The sequence below is a fragment of the Carassius carassius genome, chromosome 37 (assembly GCF_963082965.1).
Source record: "Carassius carassius chromosome 37, fCarCar2.1, whole genome shotgun sequence".
Classification (NCBI taxonomy): Eukaryota; Metazoa; Chordata; class Actinopteri; order Cypriniformes; family Cyprinidae; genus Carassius; species Carassius carassius.
In genome coordinates, this window is record NC_081791.1 from 20063663 (window position 1) to 20080465 (window position 16803).

General features: G+C 39.9%; 1 protein-coding gene across 12 annotated transcripts in view; it reads right to left on the reverse strand.

Annotated features, from left to right (window-relative positions):
• camta1a (calmodulin binding transcription activator 1a) overlaps positions 1-16803 on the reverse strand; it is a 381282-nt gene that overhangs the window by 72005 nt on the left and 292474 nt on the right. The gene's annotated exons all lie outside the window — the stretch shown is intronic.

Consider the following 16803-nt stretch of genomic DNA (forward strand, 5'->3'; position numbering starts at 1 on the left):
TTGTGCATACAAGGAATTTGTTTTAGTGACATAAGCTTCCAGTACACAGAGACAACAACACACAGACAAAAAATAAATAAATAAAAAAAATTAGGCAAATAAATAAGTTTATAAACAATTGTGCTATAAATGATAATGGAATAGGATTGAGTAAGATGCAGGGATGTATTAGGATGGAGGGGTAACAAATAAATATAAGGATATAGCACATTTTTATTGCATAGGTTGGGAACATTTAACTGTTCATGAGGTAGATTGCCTGGGGGAAGAAACTGTCCTTGTGCCTGACTGTTCTGGTATTTGCGGCTCTGAGGCGTCGGCCAGATGACAGTTCTTGAAGGGTGGGCAGGGGAGCACGAATAATCCTTTCAGTAGTCCGAACCGCTGTCTGTAGTATTCTGATGTCTGATTTTGTAGCTGAACCAAACCAGTCAGTTATTGAAGTGCACAGTACAGACTCAATGATGGCAGAGTAGAACTGTTTCAGCAGCTCCTGTGCCAGGTTAAAACTTCCTCAGCTGGCGAAGGAAGTACAACCTTTGTTGGGCCTTTTCTACAATGGAGTCAATGTGATTGTCCCACTTCAGTTCCTGAGAGATGGTGGTTCCCAGGAATCTGAATGACTCCACTGCAGCCACAGTGCTGTTCATGATGGTGAGTGGGGGAAGTGCAGGGGGTTTCCCCTAAAGTCCACGATCATCTAAGATTGTTTCTACAAAACAATTTTTTACATAGTATCACTGCTTTTAAGCATAAAAAACTGTTTGCAACTATACTTAAGATTTTAACATCAATATATTACATGCAATGGGTCCATACTAACCAATAATATCGATGTCTATTACCCGGTGTATACTGTTTCCCTTCAGAAACTCGACCCCGTACTGTAACGTGTGAAATCAGTCCAATAGAGAAGCGAGACATCACGAGCGGGGTGATGTGAGCAACAAGGAAGCATAAAGGCACATCCGGCAAATGCACATTAGCTTATGCTCTTCAACGAGCACGTCTGTGTATGTGTGTCTGTTTATGCAAAAAGCACTCAGTCAGTCAGGAATTACTCTGTATAGAAAGGTTCAAAATGTTGTGTGTTCCTTCCTGCACCATCTCTTTGGTGGGGATACTGTATACACGATTTGTGCATCATCTGTTTGGGAGCGAAGCATGCAAGGGTAACTCTCGAGGGGGCTGCCTATCATGACTGTGAACTTCTGTGCTCCGCTCCAAGTTTGTGATCCTGCTTGGTCCGGCTATGCTCTTGCTGAGGCACAGTGGTGGCTGTTATTGTGGGGATCCCAAGTGAATTTAGTGGAGGGATCAGAGATGGGCTCATCCTTATATCGGTCCTCACCCGCTAGATCCATGGCCCCCTCTCAGGGATCGAAAGCCTGCCCCACAGTTTCTTCCCCCTGGAGAGAGGGCAAGATGCCTCATCTATCTTCCTCCAAGGAGGTTGATGTGATGAGTGTCTACACAGAGGAGACTGCGGACTCACCACCGCAGTCCATCACTCCAGGAGCTTGTGGAGGTTGTGACTCGTGCTGTAGCCAAACTGAACATCGAATTTCCAGCCTAAAAACAGGATGTCATCCCAAGAGCAAGCTGTATGAGTGCTTCCTTTAAGCTACATCACAGCCTTCATGAAGGGGCCTTCCATTTTTCCCTGATCTCCATTCTGAAGTCACGAGATGGTGGGATAAACCATATTCATCCCGACTCTTCAGCCCTAAAGTATCCAATTAATCTGACATTGCAGGGCTGAATGAGAAGGGATATGGGGTGATGCCGGCAGTGGAGCAGACACTTGCAAGCTATCTCTCCCCCATCCTCAGCACCATCTGTGAAGGACCCAAATCTTACTACTAAGCGAGTAAAACTGACATCCAGCCTGGCTGGGAAAGCTTATATGGCAGCAGGTCAGACACACTATTGTTTTGTTGCAGGCTTACCTGGCCGACCTGCTAAAAGACCTGGACTATAGAACTACGACAGGCCACACACCTGTTGCTTCGAGCCACCAAGGAAACGGCCAGAGCCATCAGACGTTCCATGGCAGCACTGACTTCCCTCAGATGCCCCACTATCGCCTTCTGGCCTCTTTGGTGGCGCAGTCTATGCTGCCGTCGAGAGGAATCAGGAGGCAAAAGAGCAAGCTACAGCATTTCCTCCCTTGCCGCCCCCAGGTCTTTGGGGCTGCTAAGTGGGAACAGTCCCAGCTGTCTAGCTCATACCACTAGACCCGCTAGAGTGTCGTGACCTGTACCCCCCGGCAGAAAAATCAGGGGAGTGGGTGGCAGTCTTGGTTGGGGTACTTTAAACATAAAATGGTCCTTAAAACTATTATTATGTCCAGGAGGACCTCGGCCAAGTGGTCCTGACAATTCAACTGATAGGACCCTGAGGGCAGCCCACCCTGGGGAGGAGAGGTACACACCTCAGTATACAGTGCCCGATTCTCCTCAGTGTCCTCAGGGAGCTTCACTGTTACTTCAGAGTTCAGTGGGTTCCCATGAGCAAATTTCCCAGATTTCGACCTAGTTAAGGTACGGCACAGGAAAGCTCGACTCCTCAGATAAGGATGCTAGAGCAGTCCGGTCAATTGTTTCCTGCATGTCAACCACTTAAGGGCACCAAAGTGACTCCTCTAGTGACACCAGAGGCTATTCTCAAGAGACTGGTTCCCTTAGTAGACTTTCTGACAGCGTGAAAGCTTCTGCCAAATGTCTTACAATGGGTCCTACACACTGTAGAAACAGGTGCAGAGTTCAGTTTGTTTCTCTTCCACCTCACTTCAACAGGGTTATTCCTACATTAGTGGGCCCCCGAGCAGACTCCGATATTGGAACAAGAAGTAGGAACTCTCTTTAGGGAGGAGGCCATAGAACTCTCTCCTCTCTAGAGAGTATCAGGGTTTTACAGCCATTACTTCATCATTACGAAGAAGGATGGCGTTTGCGTCAGATCATAGATCACTATCAAACAGATTGTGTCTCAAATTAGGTCAGAGGACTGATTTGTCACAATAGATGTCAAGGATGCATACTTCCATGTATCCATCCTTCTTAAATACAGGAGGTCTCTGAGGTTTCCTTTCGGGGGCGAAGCATACCAATATCTGGGTCTTCCATTCGACCTGTCACTCTCACCCTGCACTTTCACAAATTGTATGAATGCTGCCCTGGCTCTGTTGCGACTCCTGGGCATCCACATACTCAATCGATGATTGGTTGATATTAGCTAAGGCAGGGCAGATGGTGGCTTGGCATCGAGATGTCGTTTTCTCCCATATGAAGGAGCTGGGGTTATGGCTAAACGTCAAGAAAAGTGTGATTTGTCCACTACAGAGAACCACTTATCTGGGCGTGGTGTGGGTTTTTACAGCAATGCAGGCAAAGTTGTCTCCTGCTCATATTGAAGCAATTCTTACAGACATGAGGGGAGTGAGGGAAGGCCAGTCACTCACTGTCAAACAGTTTCAGAGACTGATGGATCTGATGGAAGCTGCGTCAAATGTGACACCTTTTGGCCTGCCGTATATGAGACCCTTGCAGTAGTGGTTCAGAACCAAGGGGTTTTCCCTGAGGGGGAACCCGCTTCGCACGATCAAGGTCATGCGGTGATGCTTATGTGCCTTAGATATGTGGAAGAAACCTTGGCTCCTGTCTCAAGGTCTGTCGCTGGGTGCTCCTCTTCACCATGTAATGCTAATGACAGACGCCTCCTTCACAGGCTGGGGAGTGGTCATGATGTGTCTGTGGGAAGGTCATCATCTCATGTGGCACATCAACTGCTTGGAGATGATGGCTGAGTTTCGAGCTCTAAAACACTTCCTTCCAGACCTAAGGGGACATCATTTGCTTGTCTGGACAGACAACACATCGCGCCCCCTTTACAGACTGGTGCACCAGATCCTCCTTTGAGCTCAGTGAAAGTTCCTCTAATTAAGAGCGTCTACATCCCTGGGCATCTCAATCAGGGAGCAGACATCCAGTTGAGGCAGGGGCTTAAGCCAGTGGAATGGAGTCTCCACCCAGAAGTGGTACACCATTCTTCATCCCTGGCCAGAGTTATGGAAGTTGTGGGTGTGGCAAAGCTCATATCATCCGGTCTCTCAACTGAGATTGTTGAGACCATACTCAAGTCCAGAGCTCCTTCCCTTCGGGGAACTATGGTTACATATGTGACCTTGAGACATTTACAGTGTGCCAATTTTCTATATGCACAGAATCTCCAGATGACCTACAACATTTACCAAATGGAACAGTACACACAGAGCATACTGCACAGAACAGTGTACCCTAAAATACAAAGCTTCCAATTAACCTTCCATGTCTTGTGTGATGATTGATGAATGAACTATAAACCGATTAATATCTGTCACAATTTTTACATATTTTTAGTGACTTGTTTGATTAGATTGCCAAGTTAAGACACATTACCATTCAAAAGTTAGGGGTCAGGAAGATTATGATCAAGGCAACTGTTTTCAACATTTATAAAAATTAGAAATGAGCAACAAATCAGCATATTAGAATGATTTCTGAAGGATCATGTGACACTGAAATCTGGAGTAATTGCTGCTGAAAATTTGTTTTGCAATAGGAATAAATTACATTTTAAAATACATAGTAATATAAAACAGCTATTTTATATTGTACTAATTTTGTATAATATTCCTGTTTTTACTGTATTTTTTAATTAAATAAATAATCATGAGTGACTTCTTTCAAAAACATCTTATCAAACCATATTTTTGAATGGTAGTGTATATAGTGCTTATATTTTTCCCCACAAAAATGGATTTTAAAAATCTATTTAAAATATTACCATTTTTATTTGATGATAACATTATACAAATTGCTGAATTAAACATTCAGTATAGTGAGGTCATGTGACAGCCATGTACTGTAGCAGGTAAAAATACATTTTATACAGTATTAATTTAGCAGTAAAACAGTATTCCATTCAGACTAAGTCTGTCTTTCTCTGTCTTTCTATAACCAGCAGCAGCATAAAACAAACAAGCGTGTGTGTTTTTGTGCTGACAGATTCCCTGGCCGTGTCAATGCACTCAGACACTCATGAGCAAACAAACACTGTAGTCAGCAGAGCATTGAGGTCCAGAGTCTCTTACCGGTTCCATCTTACTCTTGTGCTAATCTGATAGGGGCAGACAGACAGAGGAGATATCTGCAAAGCTTTCTACCAAAGGTGGTTTCTCAGAGTAGGCAAGAGAACCATTTCAAAACATCCATCAATCGCCACTACTTTTCTATGCAGGGCATCTATCCAGCTCTGGATCCAAACATACAAGAACAAATTTCTCCATCTCCATCTGACAGATAACGTCTGTATGTGGATGTCTGCTATATGTACCAGGCAGAGCACTGCGAGCGTCTGTTCCGCAGTATTGACAGGTGCGGTTCCTTACTGTTCATCCCACTGTGCGGACTGGAGAGTGAATAAATTAGCCCCAGGCAGCTTCTGTTTACTCAGTTTAAGAAATACACAAAGTGTTCAGCAGGCATAAACAAGATGCCTGGGCCGTGTCAGACTGTAGCACCTGTCAGAGCTGATACGGAAATCAATGTAAACCGTCCATTGGCTACACACATACTGTCAGAGCTTACACACATACACAACAATATAGCTTTGTTACAAAATTGAGTTGGCTGTCTGTTGCCTACATAGGCAGCTGCTTTCTGACATTGACTGAACCTCAAATCTAAATGATTTGGAGTGATTTAGATCGGCAGCAACTTTTTGTTCCATGCAAAACAGGAAGGCTCAACTCTTGAATTAATTTTGTTGTTAGCATGATGCAAAGCTAATGATTTGATACTAGAAGCAAAAACAAACAAATAAATAACTAAATATTTTTGCAACTATTTTCCAGACACATTATATTTTTTCAATTTTTCTATTATATTTATTTATTAATTTACTCTTCTTCCTACTCAAATTGCTCTCCTCCCACTGTGTGGACTAGAGAGCAAATATATCAGCCCCAGGCAGACTCTATTTATTGGTCTTCTGTCAGTAGGTTTCTGAACAGGCATATTTGTAAATTATTAAATACATTCACACACAAACTAACCAGAAAAAGGTAGGCTGACCATTTCGCATCCTCCCGAAACATTTGATATAATACACACAACAAAGCAAATGAGAAAACCATAAACCTTTAATGGAAACTAGCTTATCAGTAATTCAGGACAAATATCATTCAGCTCTTTGCTGATTCTCTCTCAATGCTGTGTGGCAATGTGACAAACTGACAATGACAGAAGCCATTATTTGCTGTCTGTGGGCTGTGACAAATGACAGCACATCAAATGGCAAGCAATTAAGGCATAATTATATTCCCACAATCATGCAGGACTTCTCTCCATTTCTCAATCTGACTTACTCATCATTTGAAGCAAAAGCAAGACTGCAAATTACAAACTGTTCTCAATGCACATATAAAACAGACCATACATTAGATTTTGTTGTGAAATAGGCCATTTGAGATAAAAAATAGTAAGGTCAGTCAATGTCAATTGGTCTAAAAATTATAAAGATAGTTGCTTAATTAAGTGATCTCTATGTAGTGATATTGCAAAAACAAGGTTTTTTTATTTTTAAAATAAAAATGTTCAACAACCTTCACTGGACCACTTAAGATGAAATGACCACAGTGAAAAATGTGTATAAACATCCTGATCAGAATTCCTATCTTCAAATGTCATGATTACTGATATTAAGCAGAATATATGGTTCTGCTGAAGGACATTTAGTTTATTTGCTACTAAATGCCAGAAAAACTAAAAAAACTTAAAACTTCATTAAAAAAACAGAACCTTCCTAAAATGACTTTGTTTCCAGGCAGACTGCATAAACAGATTGTAACTAGTGATTTCTTATAATACTTGCCATTTTTGTAAGACTAGGGTCTATGTGCCCATGGGGTCAGCAAAGGTCAACAGAGGGAATGAACACTTTGGTCAGATGTTACATGGTCAGACAGTGGAGCTGCGATTAGGACACCCTAATTGTACATGTCGTCATAGCACTTGCGCCATGCCATCAATCAGGGCAGCTGGGCAGGCAATGAATGCAAGGTGTCCAACCTGTCAAAGATGTGAGACTCTCTCATTAGGCCATAATGATGTGTTAAGGCACTCTAAATCAGACCATCTTAAGTATGTTTTAAGCGGTTTTATGATGTGACGGTGTGTGTGGTTGTGATACTGGATGCTCTCAATGAACTTCATCAGGGTAGATGCCGTTTAATGTGATGCGAATGACAATTAGCCTGCAAGGAAAAAACATACAGTCCATTCAATACAGTGCACAGTATTCAAGAGTGCAATCTCAGAAAAGACAATACAGGTGAATAGGGTAAACATTTTAACCAACAGAAATTGCATTAAGACACTTCTTTTGTAGTCTTGTGAAATGTTATGCTTAAATATGAAATTGAGCCACTATTTTTCATATATTTCCAGACGTGAAATGTGATAATTGGATAAAACCAGGTTCAAAACTTATTTTTCATTTTTTTTTAACATTAGAGTTGAAGTTTTCTATATTGTGGATTTCAGAAATCTCTTTATACTGCCTAATACATTAGAAAATACTGGCAACATTTTGTCTGTAGTATCTTGCCTTATTAATCAGACTCATATTCTATACCTCACAGCCTCATTTTCATTTGTGTCAAATTAAATATCATGCCTACCCTGATTGAGGCCCATAAGCCTCTGGGGGAAACCAGACACTGCACAGTGTTTGTCTAGTCTGGTATAGCAGCTATACCGAATCCCATGCTAACCTTGATAGAGTTTTGTCTTACCACTCGCTACACAAGGAATAATTTATCAGACAGTGAACCAGTTGGGAATACTCAATCATACAATTTGAGAGCGCATTGGCGACAACTTGATGAATTACCTCGTAGAGTGATATAGTGAGCCGAGACCTTGTAGATAATCAAGACAAATCTATTACCAATCACTTGAACATGCACATTTGTCATGCCTTACTCTTCTTTCAGCAAATCTGAACAGATATGGATAACTATGTGTTTGTGCATACATGACATGCAAACCCTCACAAGTATGTCCTGTGCCAGCAGATCTACTACAGAGTCACCATTTCATTTAGAAGATCAAGCTTATATATATATATATATATATATATAATATCTTAATATTAATTAACACTATACATTGAGCACAATACATTTTTATGGATCTTTCTGTAAGGCCATGTCCCAAATTGTGCCCTATGGAAATTAAATATAAAGAGTTATACTGTATATAAATTATAAACTCTACCTGTCGTGCCTATAAAACTTTTTTTTTAATCTATACTTTTACACATTTTTTTTGTCAAGCTATCATTCAAATTATGTTTTGACAAATCCTGTATTTATATAAATTATGCTACCTTGCTAAAGGGATGTAAATAAATATAGATTGAGATCTGAGTTTGAATTTTCTGATTGAACTGAATTTAAATGAAATAATTCTAAATTCAGTTCTGAATGATGCACAGTCCTAGTATCATACTAGTACATTAGCAATATCATCTCTAGTAAACAGTATCATCTTATTGAGTTTAGCCAGCTCAGCCGCGGCATCTCAAACTTCAGCTGTGTGAAACAAAAAGAAGCTAAGGAGTCCATGATCATCACCGAACAATATCGCTCACACATAAAAAGAATGCCTTATGGTAATTTGGTTTCTAAAAATACCTTGCACATTGTAAATAAACAAAAACAATTTATACACAGACCCGAAACGGAGAATTAATTACTCGAGCTGGACAAGTAAACAGAGCCATACATCAATATCACAAACAAAACAATAACACAGAGGAAATATTGTACAACTAAGGCTGTCCAATATCATTGCATGCAGTGAGAGAGAGTGAAAGAGAGATAAGGAGGAGGAATAGTGTGCGTACTACCCACACTCATGACAGTACAACAAATGTGCGTGCGTGTGTGCGTGTGCACATCTCTAAGGCAGAAGACACAGTGTCTGTTGATGTTAATGCCAGGCCTCTGGGCTCAGGGCCAAAGGCATTAAGTGGAATCGAATTCCACAAAACTAGCTTTAATCAGCAGGTTTTTAAGGTTAGAATTACCCTCTCTCCTCCAGCCTGCCTGCCAAGGTTAAAGCCCTGCCAGAGCAGGCTGAGGTAATGGGATGGTGGGGTCGCAAAGGCCTCATGCTCCTCTGCTCCTCTACACACTAAAACCCCGGTATACTCTCACATATGACGAGCATATACTGAACAACCCAGTGCTCTAGATTCATCAAGGACAACAGCAACCAACTGAAGTATGTGTATGGTTAGTGGTTAAACGGGTAGTTTAAATAAAAATTCCCAGAATTTCAATTATGTGCTCATTTGCGCACCCTCATGCTTTTCCAAACCTGTTTGAATTTGTATTTTTTTCTGGGGAACATGAAGGAGATATATTGCATATTTACAGTGGGGACTAGTGATGTTCAAAACAACAACAAAAAAACATTATAACGTTATTCAATAAAACCCCTCCCTTTCTCTGTAACTCACAGTTCTGAATCAATTTAATGACAGATTTGACAGGCTTCCCACAAGAACCTATGACATCAAACCTGGAGCGAACAGAAAGAGAGTATGAGATTTAAAATCAGCAGATGATCTATTCCTTTTATACATTCAAATTTTTTAGGTGACTGCAAGTTTAAGCGTTCTAAACCCCAAATCTGATCCATGAACTACCACTGTGTCTACAAGTAAGATACTTTACTCCAGGTTAATCCAAGGCGACTGACTACTTACCTACTTGTGTGCAAGACAGGTAGAGAGAGAGAGTGACTGTTGATTGCTGATCTATTACATCATTAGCAGACAGAAAGCGAAGGTGGTATCCAGAAAAGACGAACATACGCTGTCTTAAAGTGCTTTTACACATCCAAACCCCAATCAGCCCTCAGGCTGAGCAGGCTCAGAGCGTATAGAGCCATCATTACTAAGAGTCTCTCTGTGTCACAATGTAAGGGTACCGTAATAGCCCATTAAGTCCAGCTGTCTGACAAAGTGACTTCAGGCCGGAAGCCTGGCCAGAGTTCTGCGGACAGAATCATGATTCATGAACGACCATGTGCATCAGGCAGTTCTTTCCCTTTGTTCTTCTGCTCTGTGTCTTCCTTTATCAGGGTGAAACAAAAATAAATGGCATATTTCTCTCTGTCAGAGAGGGCTGGTGATGCATGAGCTGCTAACACAAGGAACGCGGGCCTCTGGGACTCCACATAGCTCGGTTATTTGCGTCTATGAAGGATAGTAGATGACTCTCAAACAGTGAGGCCAAATTGAGGAGAGACTCTTACATGCTGGAGTCAAAAGGATAGAAAGTTTAAATGAGAGATTAGCTGCCTGAAGGGAGGGATTGTTGATGTATAATATAACAATTACAGAAACTTTCATGAAAGCTTTGAAGCGAGTTTATCTCTTAAAAATGAAGAGAAAAGGGCTTCGGCATGCCGTTCCTTGTCAAAAATATCACGGGTATTGAGAGATAATTCCCCTTCAACCCACTGAAAAAAAACAAACAAACTTTGAAGTACGGGGGAATTGTCTGTCCTCTTTCTCCATTCACACCCTCACCCTGTCTGAGATCCCATTCTCTCCTCTACCTCCTCCTGATCCCTGCCTGTGGCGGGCCGAACCCTACTGGCGTGCTAAATAATGAATCTATGTCTCCATCAGCCATAGTAGCCCATTATTCATGGAGTTCTGGGTTTCATTGTGGAAGCTAATAAAAAGGCAAAAGGACGGTCAATCTCTCCTGTGGGGGATAAAGGCCAGGGGTTATCTGAAAACAGCTGATGTTTTTCAGCGTGCTGAAGTTTCTGGATCTATCAGAATTCGAGATCTGAGAGCGCAAGTGATTCGTAAACACGACGCAGTAATATTAGACTTCTGAATGTGAATCAGAGGCTGGTTTGCATGAATAGCATTATAAGACGTGTGCCGCTTTGTTTTATTTCCATTTGTGCTAAATATTTATGCACAAAGCTTTGCTCCCTGGGGAAACGGCTCGCATGCTTTTTGAACAGCTTCAAATGCTCACAACAAACGCTGAGCAGACAAACACAATGAGTCGACTGTGTCAAAATATGGAAAGTGGGTTAAACCATTTAACCCATGCTACAAGAAACTTAAAGGAATAATTCACCCGCATCCATATGGCTTTCCTTAATCTTTAGAATAATAGGTAAGCCGGTATGGCTTCTGGGTAGCCTTTTTTTACAGGAACTTGTTGTATACTGTGAAATAAACTGTGAACATTTGAATATGTCTGAATATATATGATTGGTTTCAGTGAAGTTACACAAGGTGGCTTTAAAATTTGAACAAAATACATAGACATATTTTAAGCATATTTTCAAACACAAAAAAGCCACATAAAATAGCTCATTCAAGTTTTTAAATAAAAGAGAACAACGACTTAAGGGTCTGCATACTGTAGGTTTTCATCAGATGAATTTGAGGAAATATTTAGAAAGTTAACATATGGATTCAGAAAATAGAAACCAGGGGAATCTGTGAAAGTCACATGGGTTTATAGCAATCCATATTTTATTCCCACAAAAATGAGAATTCTGTCATCATTTACTTTCTTTCTTTTGAGGAACATCAAAGAAAATATTTTCTGAGATATTTTTAAATCAATGATTACCAAAACTAATTGGTTACCAACACTCTTCAAAATATTTCTTCCGTGTCCCACAGAAAACTCATACAGATTTGAAATGACATGAGGGTGAATACATGATGATAGAATTTTTGGGTGGACAATCCCTTTAGGTTTTGAAAAATGCAAGCCATTACCAGGGCATGTGAAACACACAAATGGAACTTTGGAGTGTGACTGTATCCACCTTTTTCTCCAACACTGAAGTAAGCCTATGGGCAAGACTTCGGTTCATTAGCTGCTATAGGGAAATAACAAGAAGAATAACAACGTGCAGTAAACAGCAAAACTGTTTGCATTATAAACCAGTGTGTTCATAATTAATACATTCTAATAATATGATAAGACTCACCAATTTTCAATATCAAGCAGCAAAAAACAAACTGTTTTGTACAGCTAAAAATAGCTGAATTTGACCAGAAATGAGAGCAGAAGCCAGACTCTTTTATTTACAAATGGCCACACCCATTTTTACGGGAAGAAAAATATGGATAAACCAGGGATAATCTGTAGCTCTGCATAACTGTGTTAGCAGTGATTATCACACTTTTATAGATCTCCCAGCTTGATGTATATGCTCTCTTCATTTCAGCCAGCTCCTGCACGAGCAGACAGCCGCTCACAGAGAGTGTTAATCATAAAGAGTCTCTTCAAAAAAGAGAGAAAAGAGAGAGACAGAGTCAGCGAGACATCAGAGGAGAGCGGAGAGACTACTTGATTACCAGCGAAACAGACAGAAAATCAGACCCTGGGATGAAGGAGGAGAAGAGAACAGGAGGTACAGAGAGAGAGAGAGAGAGAGAGAGAGAGCATGAATGCTAACCAGCACCCAAACAGAGCAGAGGCTTTATCCTTCACAGGCAGAGGAACACCAATCGCAAACGCATTTTCTCAAGCCCAGGCCCTGAGAGAGATAAAAAAAGCAATTTGTATTCTATTCCTCCTCAGCGTTGCTTGCCCTGTTCCTCTGCCTGCATATTTGTAAACACGGCTTCGTCAGAGCAGCTTAATCTTCCTTGCACAAACGCAGGCTGGAGGCGGCGGAGGGCTGATGGGATGGGGAGGTTGGGACAGAGGGGTCAGGCGAGGTCAGTACAGGCCAAACCACATTTCCTGCTCTGGAACTGGAGGTACGCTGCTTTATACACAAGCTAGAGTGGCAAACACTCGTCTAAATTCTTTCTGATATAACATTTGTTATGTTTGTGTTCTAGTTATAGGCAAACAATAAAGAGCATGGGAACATATTTGTTTTGCTTACTTTTGATTATATAAAATGTAAATTATACAAATAAATAAATAAATAAATAAATAAATGTGAATGTAAAATGTTATATTGCCATTACAATAAATCTAACTTTAAATCTAGCATTTATTTTATGGCTATATATCACACTTGATCAGAGCTCCAATGGGCCAGAGAGGAGCTGCTATATTTTGGAGCATGGTGGAAAGTCAGGATCCAGATGGGATGGAACAGTTTGGGACAGCTTGATATTATCGCAGTGTGACAGACAGCATGATCAGTACACCATTAACTAGCAGCACAGATACAGGCCTTACTAACCCGAGCAACATGTCCAAATTTACTCCCAAAACACAAGCCTAATTAACACTGAAGCAGCTCAAGAACAAAACGATGAATGGGCCTGATCTCAATTCAAATAAGAATCTGTGCAATTATTAGAAAATTGTGGTGCACAAGACAGGTCAAGAAAATGTAATAATAATAAACACTCAAATGTTCACTTATTGTAGAACTCCATGGGGGGGGGGGGGTGTTGGTGATGTTAACAATACTAACAGTGGTTAGTATTCTACAGACTGAATTTCATTTTTTATTCAGATAAAAGAAAACCCGAGAAGACTTGAGGAGTTTGTGATCTTTTGTTGAAACACACACACACACACACAGAGGCGGACAGTGGAGCCAAGATACAAGGAGACAGATTCAGTGTTATGAGAAAGAAAGAGGGAGACATAAGAGAGACAAAAACGAAAGGAGCGAGTGTAAGATAGAAGGCAAGGAGAATGAGAAGTGACACTTCATTTCTGAGGCCCATGTCTGACTGACTTATATGAGATGTTTTTTAAGCTGGCTTGGTGGTGCATCTGTTCTGGACCAGAGCCTGTTCTCTCTCTCACAGAGACTGGTGGCTGGAACCTGTGTTTATCTGCCCTGGGCAGCAGCCCCCTCTGTCCTCCTAAATTTACAGCCTGGCTCTCTGTCTCACTTCCTTACACTATCATTGCTACCCTATTCTCATTACAAACTTTCACCTGGCCATAAGCCTGCAACCTTCTCTAATATAAAATAATATAATAATCAAATGGTTACTCATTATTTATAACTGGATAATGTATAACTGTCCATAGCTTTTGTAGGCTGGATGAAACAAAATTCTTTTCAGCTTTTCACTGGTTTCTCAGGGAATTCAGTCAATCAAGAATTTAAACACCCTAAAAGTTTACTGCCGTTTTCCCACTTTTCAACATTTACACTTGCCTTCAGCTATACTGAAAAATATTTGATAGAACATCAATGTATAAACAATAAAAATGAAGCTATCACATCCGTATGTAGCCAGACATATAGACAAAATACTGTATTTGAATATAATAAATGTAAAACATATATTTAAAATAATATATAAAATATACAAAACATAAAATTATATAAATAAAAAGAAGAAATCATAAATAGAAGAAACAATAACTTCAACATCTAGACAGGCCCATGGACAAGAAAATGGATTTGAACATGAATTTTGAAATCTAAATAAATTAATATATAAATAGTAAATGAAAACAACACAAATAGAAGAACCCAGAATATCCAGATTTAGTCAGGTCTATGGACAAGACACTGCATTTTAAACATGAAATTTTAAAAATTTAATACATTTTTTTAAAATAAATAAATATTTTTCTAATCTTAATAGTTGCTTTTAATGGATTTTCAAGGCTTTAAATGAATACCCATTTAACAGAACCTATAATTTGGTGTGCTTTGAGCTTAAACCTCGACTGTGATTATTAAAAAAGAAAATATTCCATCGATCAGCTCAGTGACAACTGAAATTCACAGACATTCAGACATCGATAAAAAATGTAAGAAAGACAGTAGCAAAGTTAGGTACAGAGGTACAGAGAAGAGGTGGAGTGGAGGGAGTGAGTGAGTTATGTGACATTCAGTATCTCTGGAGCTCAATCCCCTCAACAGTTTACTTTCCCCAATTACAGATATGGGCTGCCCCGCTTTATCCTTGCTCATGAGTGATATGACGCCTCCGTCCTTCAGTGCGCTTCCCGCACTCCAGATGATCTAATGTGACAGAGTGCAGGTGTTAGTTATCAGAGCTTTGCTTCATTTGAAAACGGCAGGCTTTATTTGTGTCTGGTAGCACGCTTACTGTCCCGTCTCAAGGTTAGGAATGCTCGCTCAGAGAATGAATGTGGACGCTAATGTCTTTTCCACAAGCGTCATTCCTGTTTCCTCTCTCCTGAAGTGGTTCAAGACTGCTGCTTGATTTATACGCCACACGCACCATTAATCCTGCAACCATGCATGGCTCCACTGAATAATTGATCTCGGTGCTTCTGTAACTAAATCTGTCAAAACAATGACGGTGGCCCCCCCACCAATCGCTGGCCCCCACCAACGGCTTATGGTCTGCTAAAAGTCAAAGCAAAACAAATACTAAAATGCAAGCAAAAACAGTCATACCCAATGAAAAGGAAGGCTGCAACTTGCATTGGAAATTGTGTGTTAATTGAGTGTGTCGGTGACTATTCCTGACCACAAGAGGGAGTTTTACATGGTATGGTCTATTCTGGCAAAATTTATGTGTGAGTATGAAACTCCTGTAAAACAAAAAAATGAAATGACATCAAGGAAATCAGAAAGAAATCCTTCTTCTTAAGCATTTCCCTTTTCAGACAAGTTCTCAATAACTTTAGATGCAAAGATCGCCAGTGGCCCCTGATTGTTGTTTACATTCACTGTGACTTTCAAATTAAATCCTGAAAAATGTATAATAATGGCATAAAGTATCAATAGAAAGATTCAGGATGCTAGTTTTGATATTGCAATACTATTTATGCTTAAAAAAACTTTTAAAGTGACAATAAATTCTTACTATCTGATATGAGAGCAAAATAAACATGACAAATTATTATAGGTATTATTGATATTTTAAATTGAATAGGGAAATTACATATTCAGTTGCTTCTGGCCTGGTTTAGCTGTGATAACAGGGCTTTGCTAAACAACATTCATTGAAGTTTTTAGTTATTTTTTTTAGACTGAATCATTAAATTTATTTATTTCCCACTAAATTATGCAATTATCTGGAATGTTGAATAAAATGTCTGAATTAGTTAAAAGATACCCCTGAAGAAGGTGAAACACAAAACAGTCTCTGTAATGCAATAGTCTCTGTACACAGCACAGATAAGTCAAGCAATGGAAACACCTTTTTTCCAGTCAAAAATAATCACAAAAGATTAAATTGTAAAAAAAAAAATCACATTATTATTATATTGATATCTAAATTCACTTGTAATACATACATTATAATATATATATTTTTTAATTTAAATCTTTTTAAACATAGTAAGTAGTATAGACTTATATTAAACTTATATTTATTGGTTATTAGCTGAAACAGTGGTGAATATTGGCCAGAACAAAAGGTCAAGTTAAAGTATATTGCATCTAAATAAGAGAGAATATACTGTAGCTAGAGATACTGAAACAAAGTTTCTTTGTCAACATGGCTAGCAAAACATTCTCAGTATCCGTCCTCTCTAAGCTGGCCTGATGTTGGCAGTCATAGGCCTCCAGAGGCTGTAAATAATGCCCAATGGGCTGTACGGAGCAATACACACATATCACCAACGGCCATCCGGTGCCAATTTACTGTTTCTGTGTCTAAGTCTCTGCCTGAAAGGCATCTGTATGCGTTGCCATTCCAGCCCATTTACATGCAGTGCCCTCTGAACAGAGATGAGCTTCTGCTTCTCTCTTAGCCTGTCTAGCGGGGCGAATGGGGCGAGATGACCCT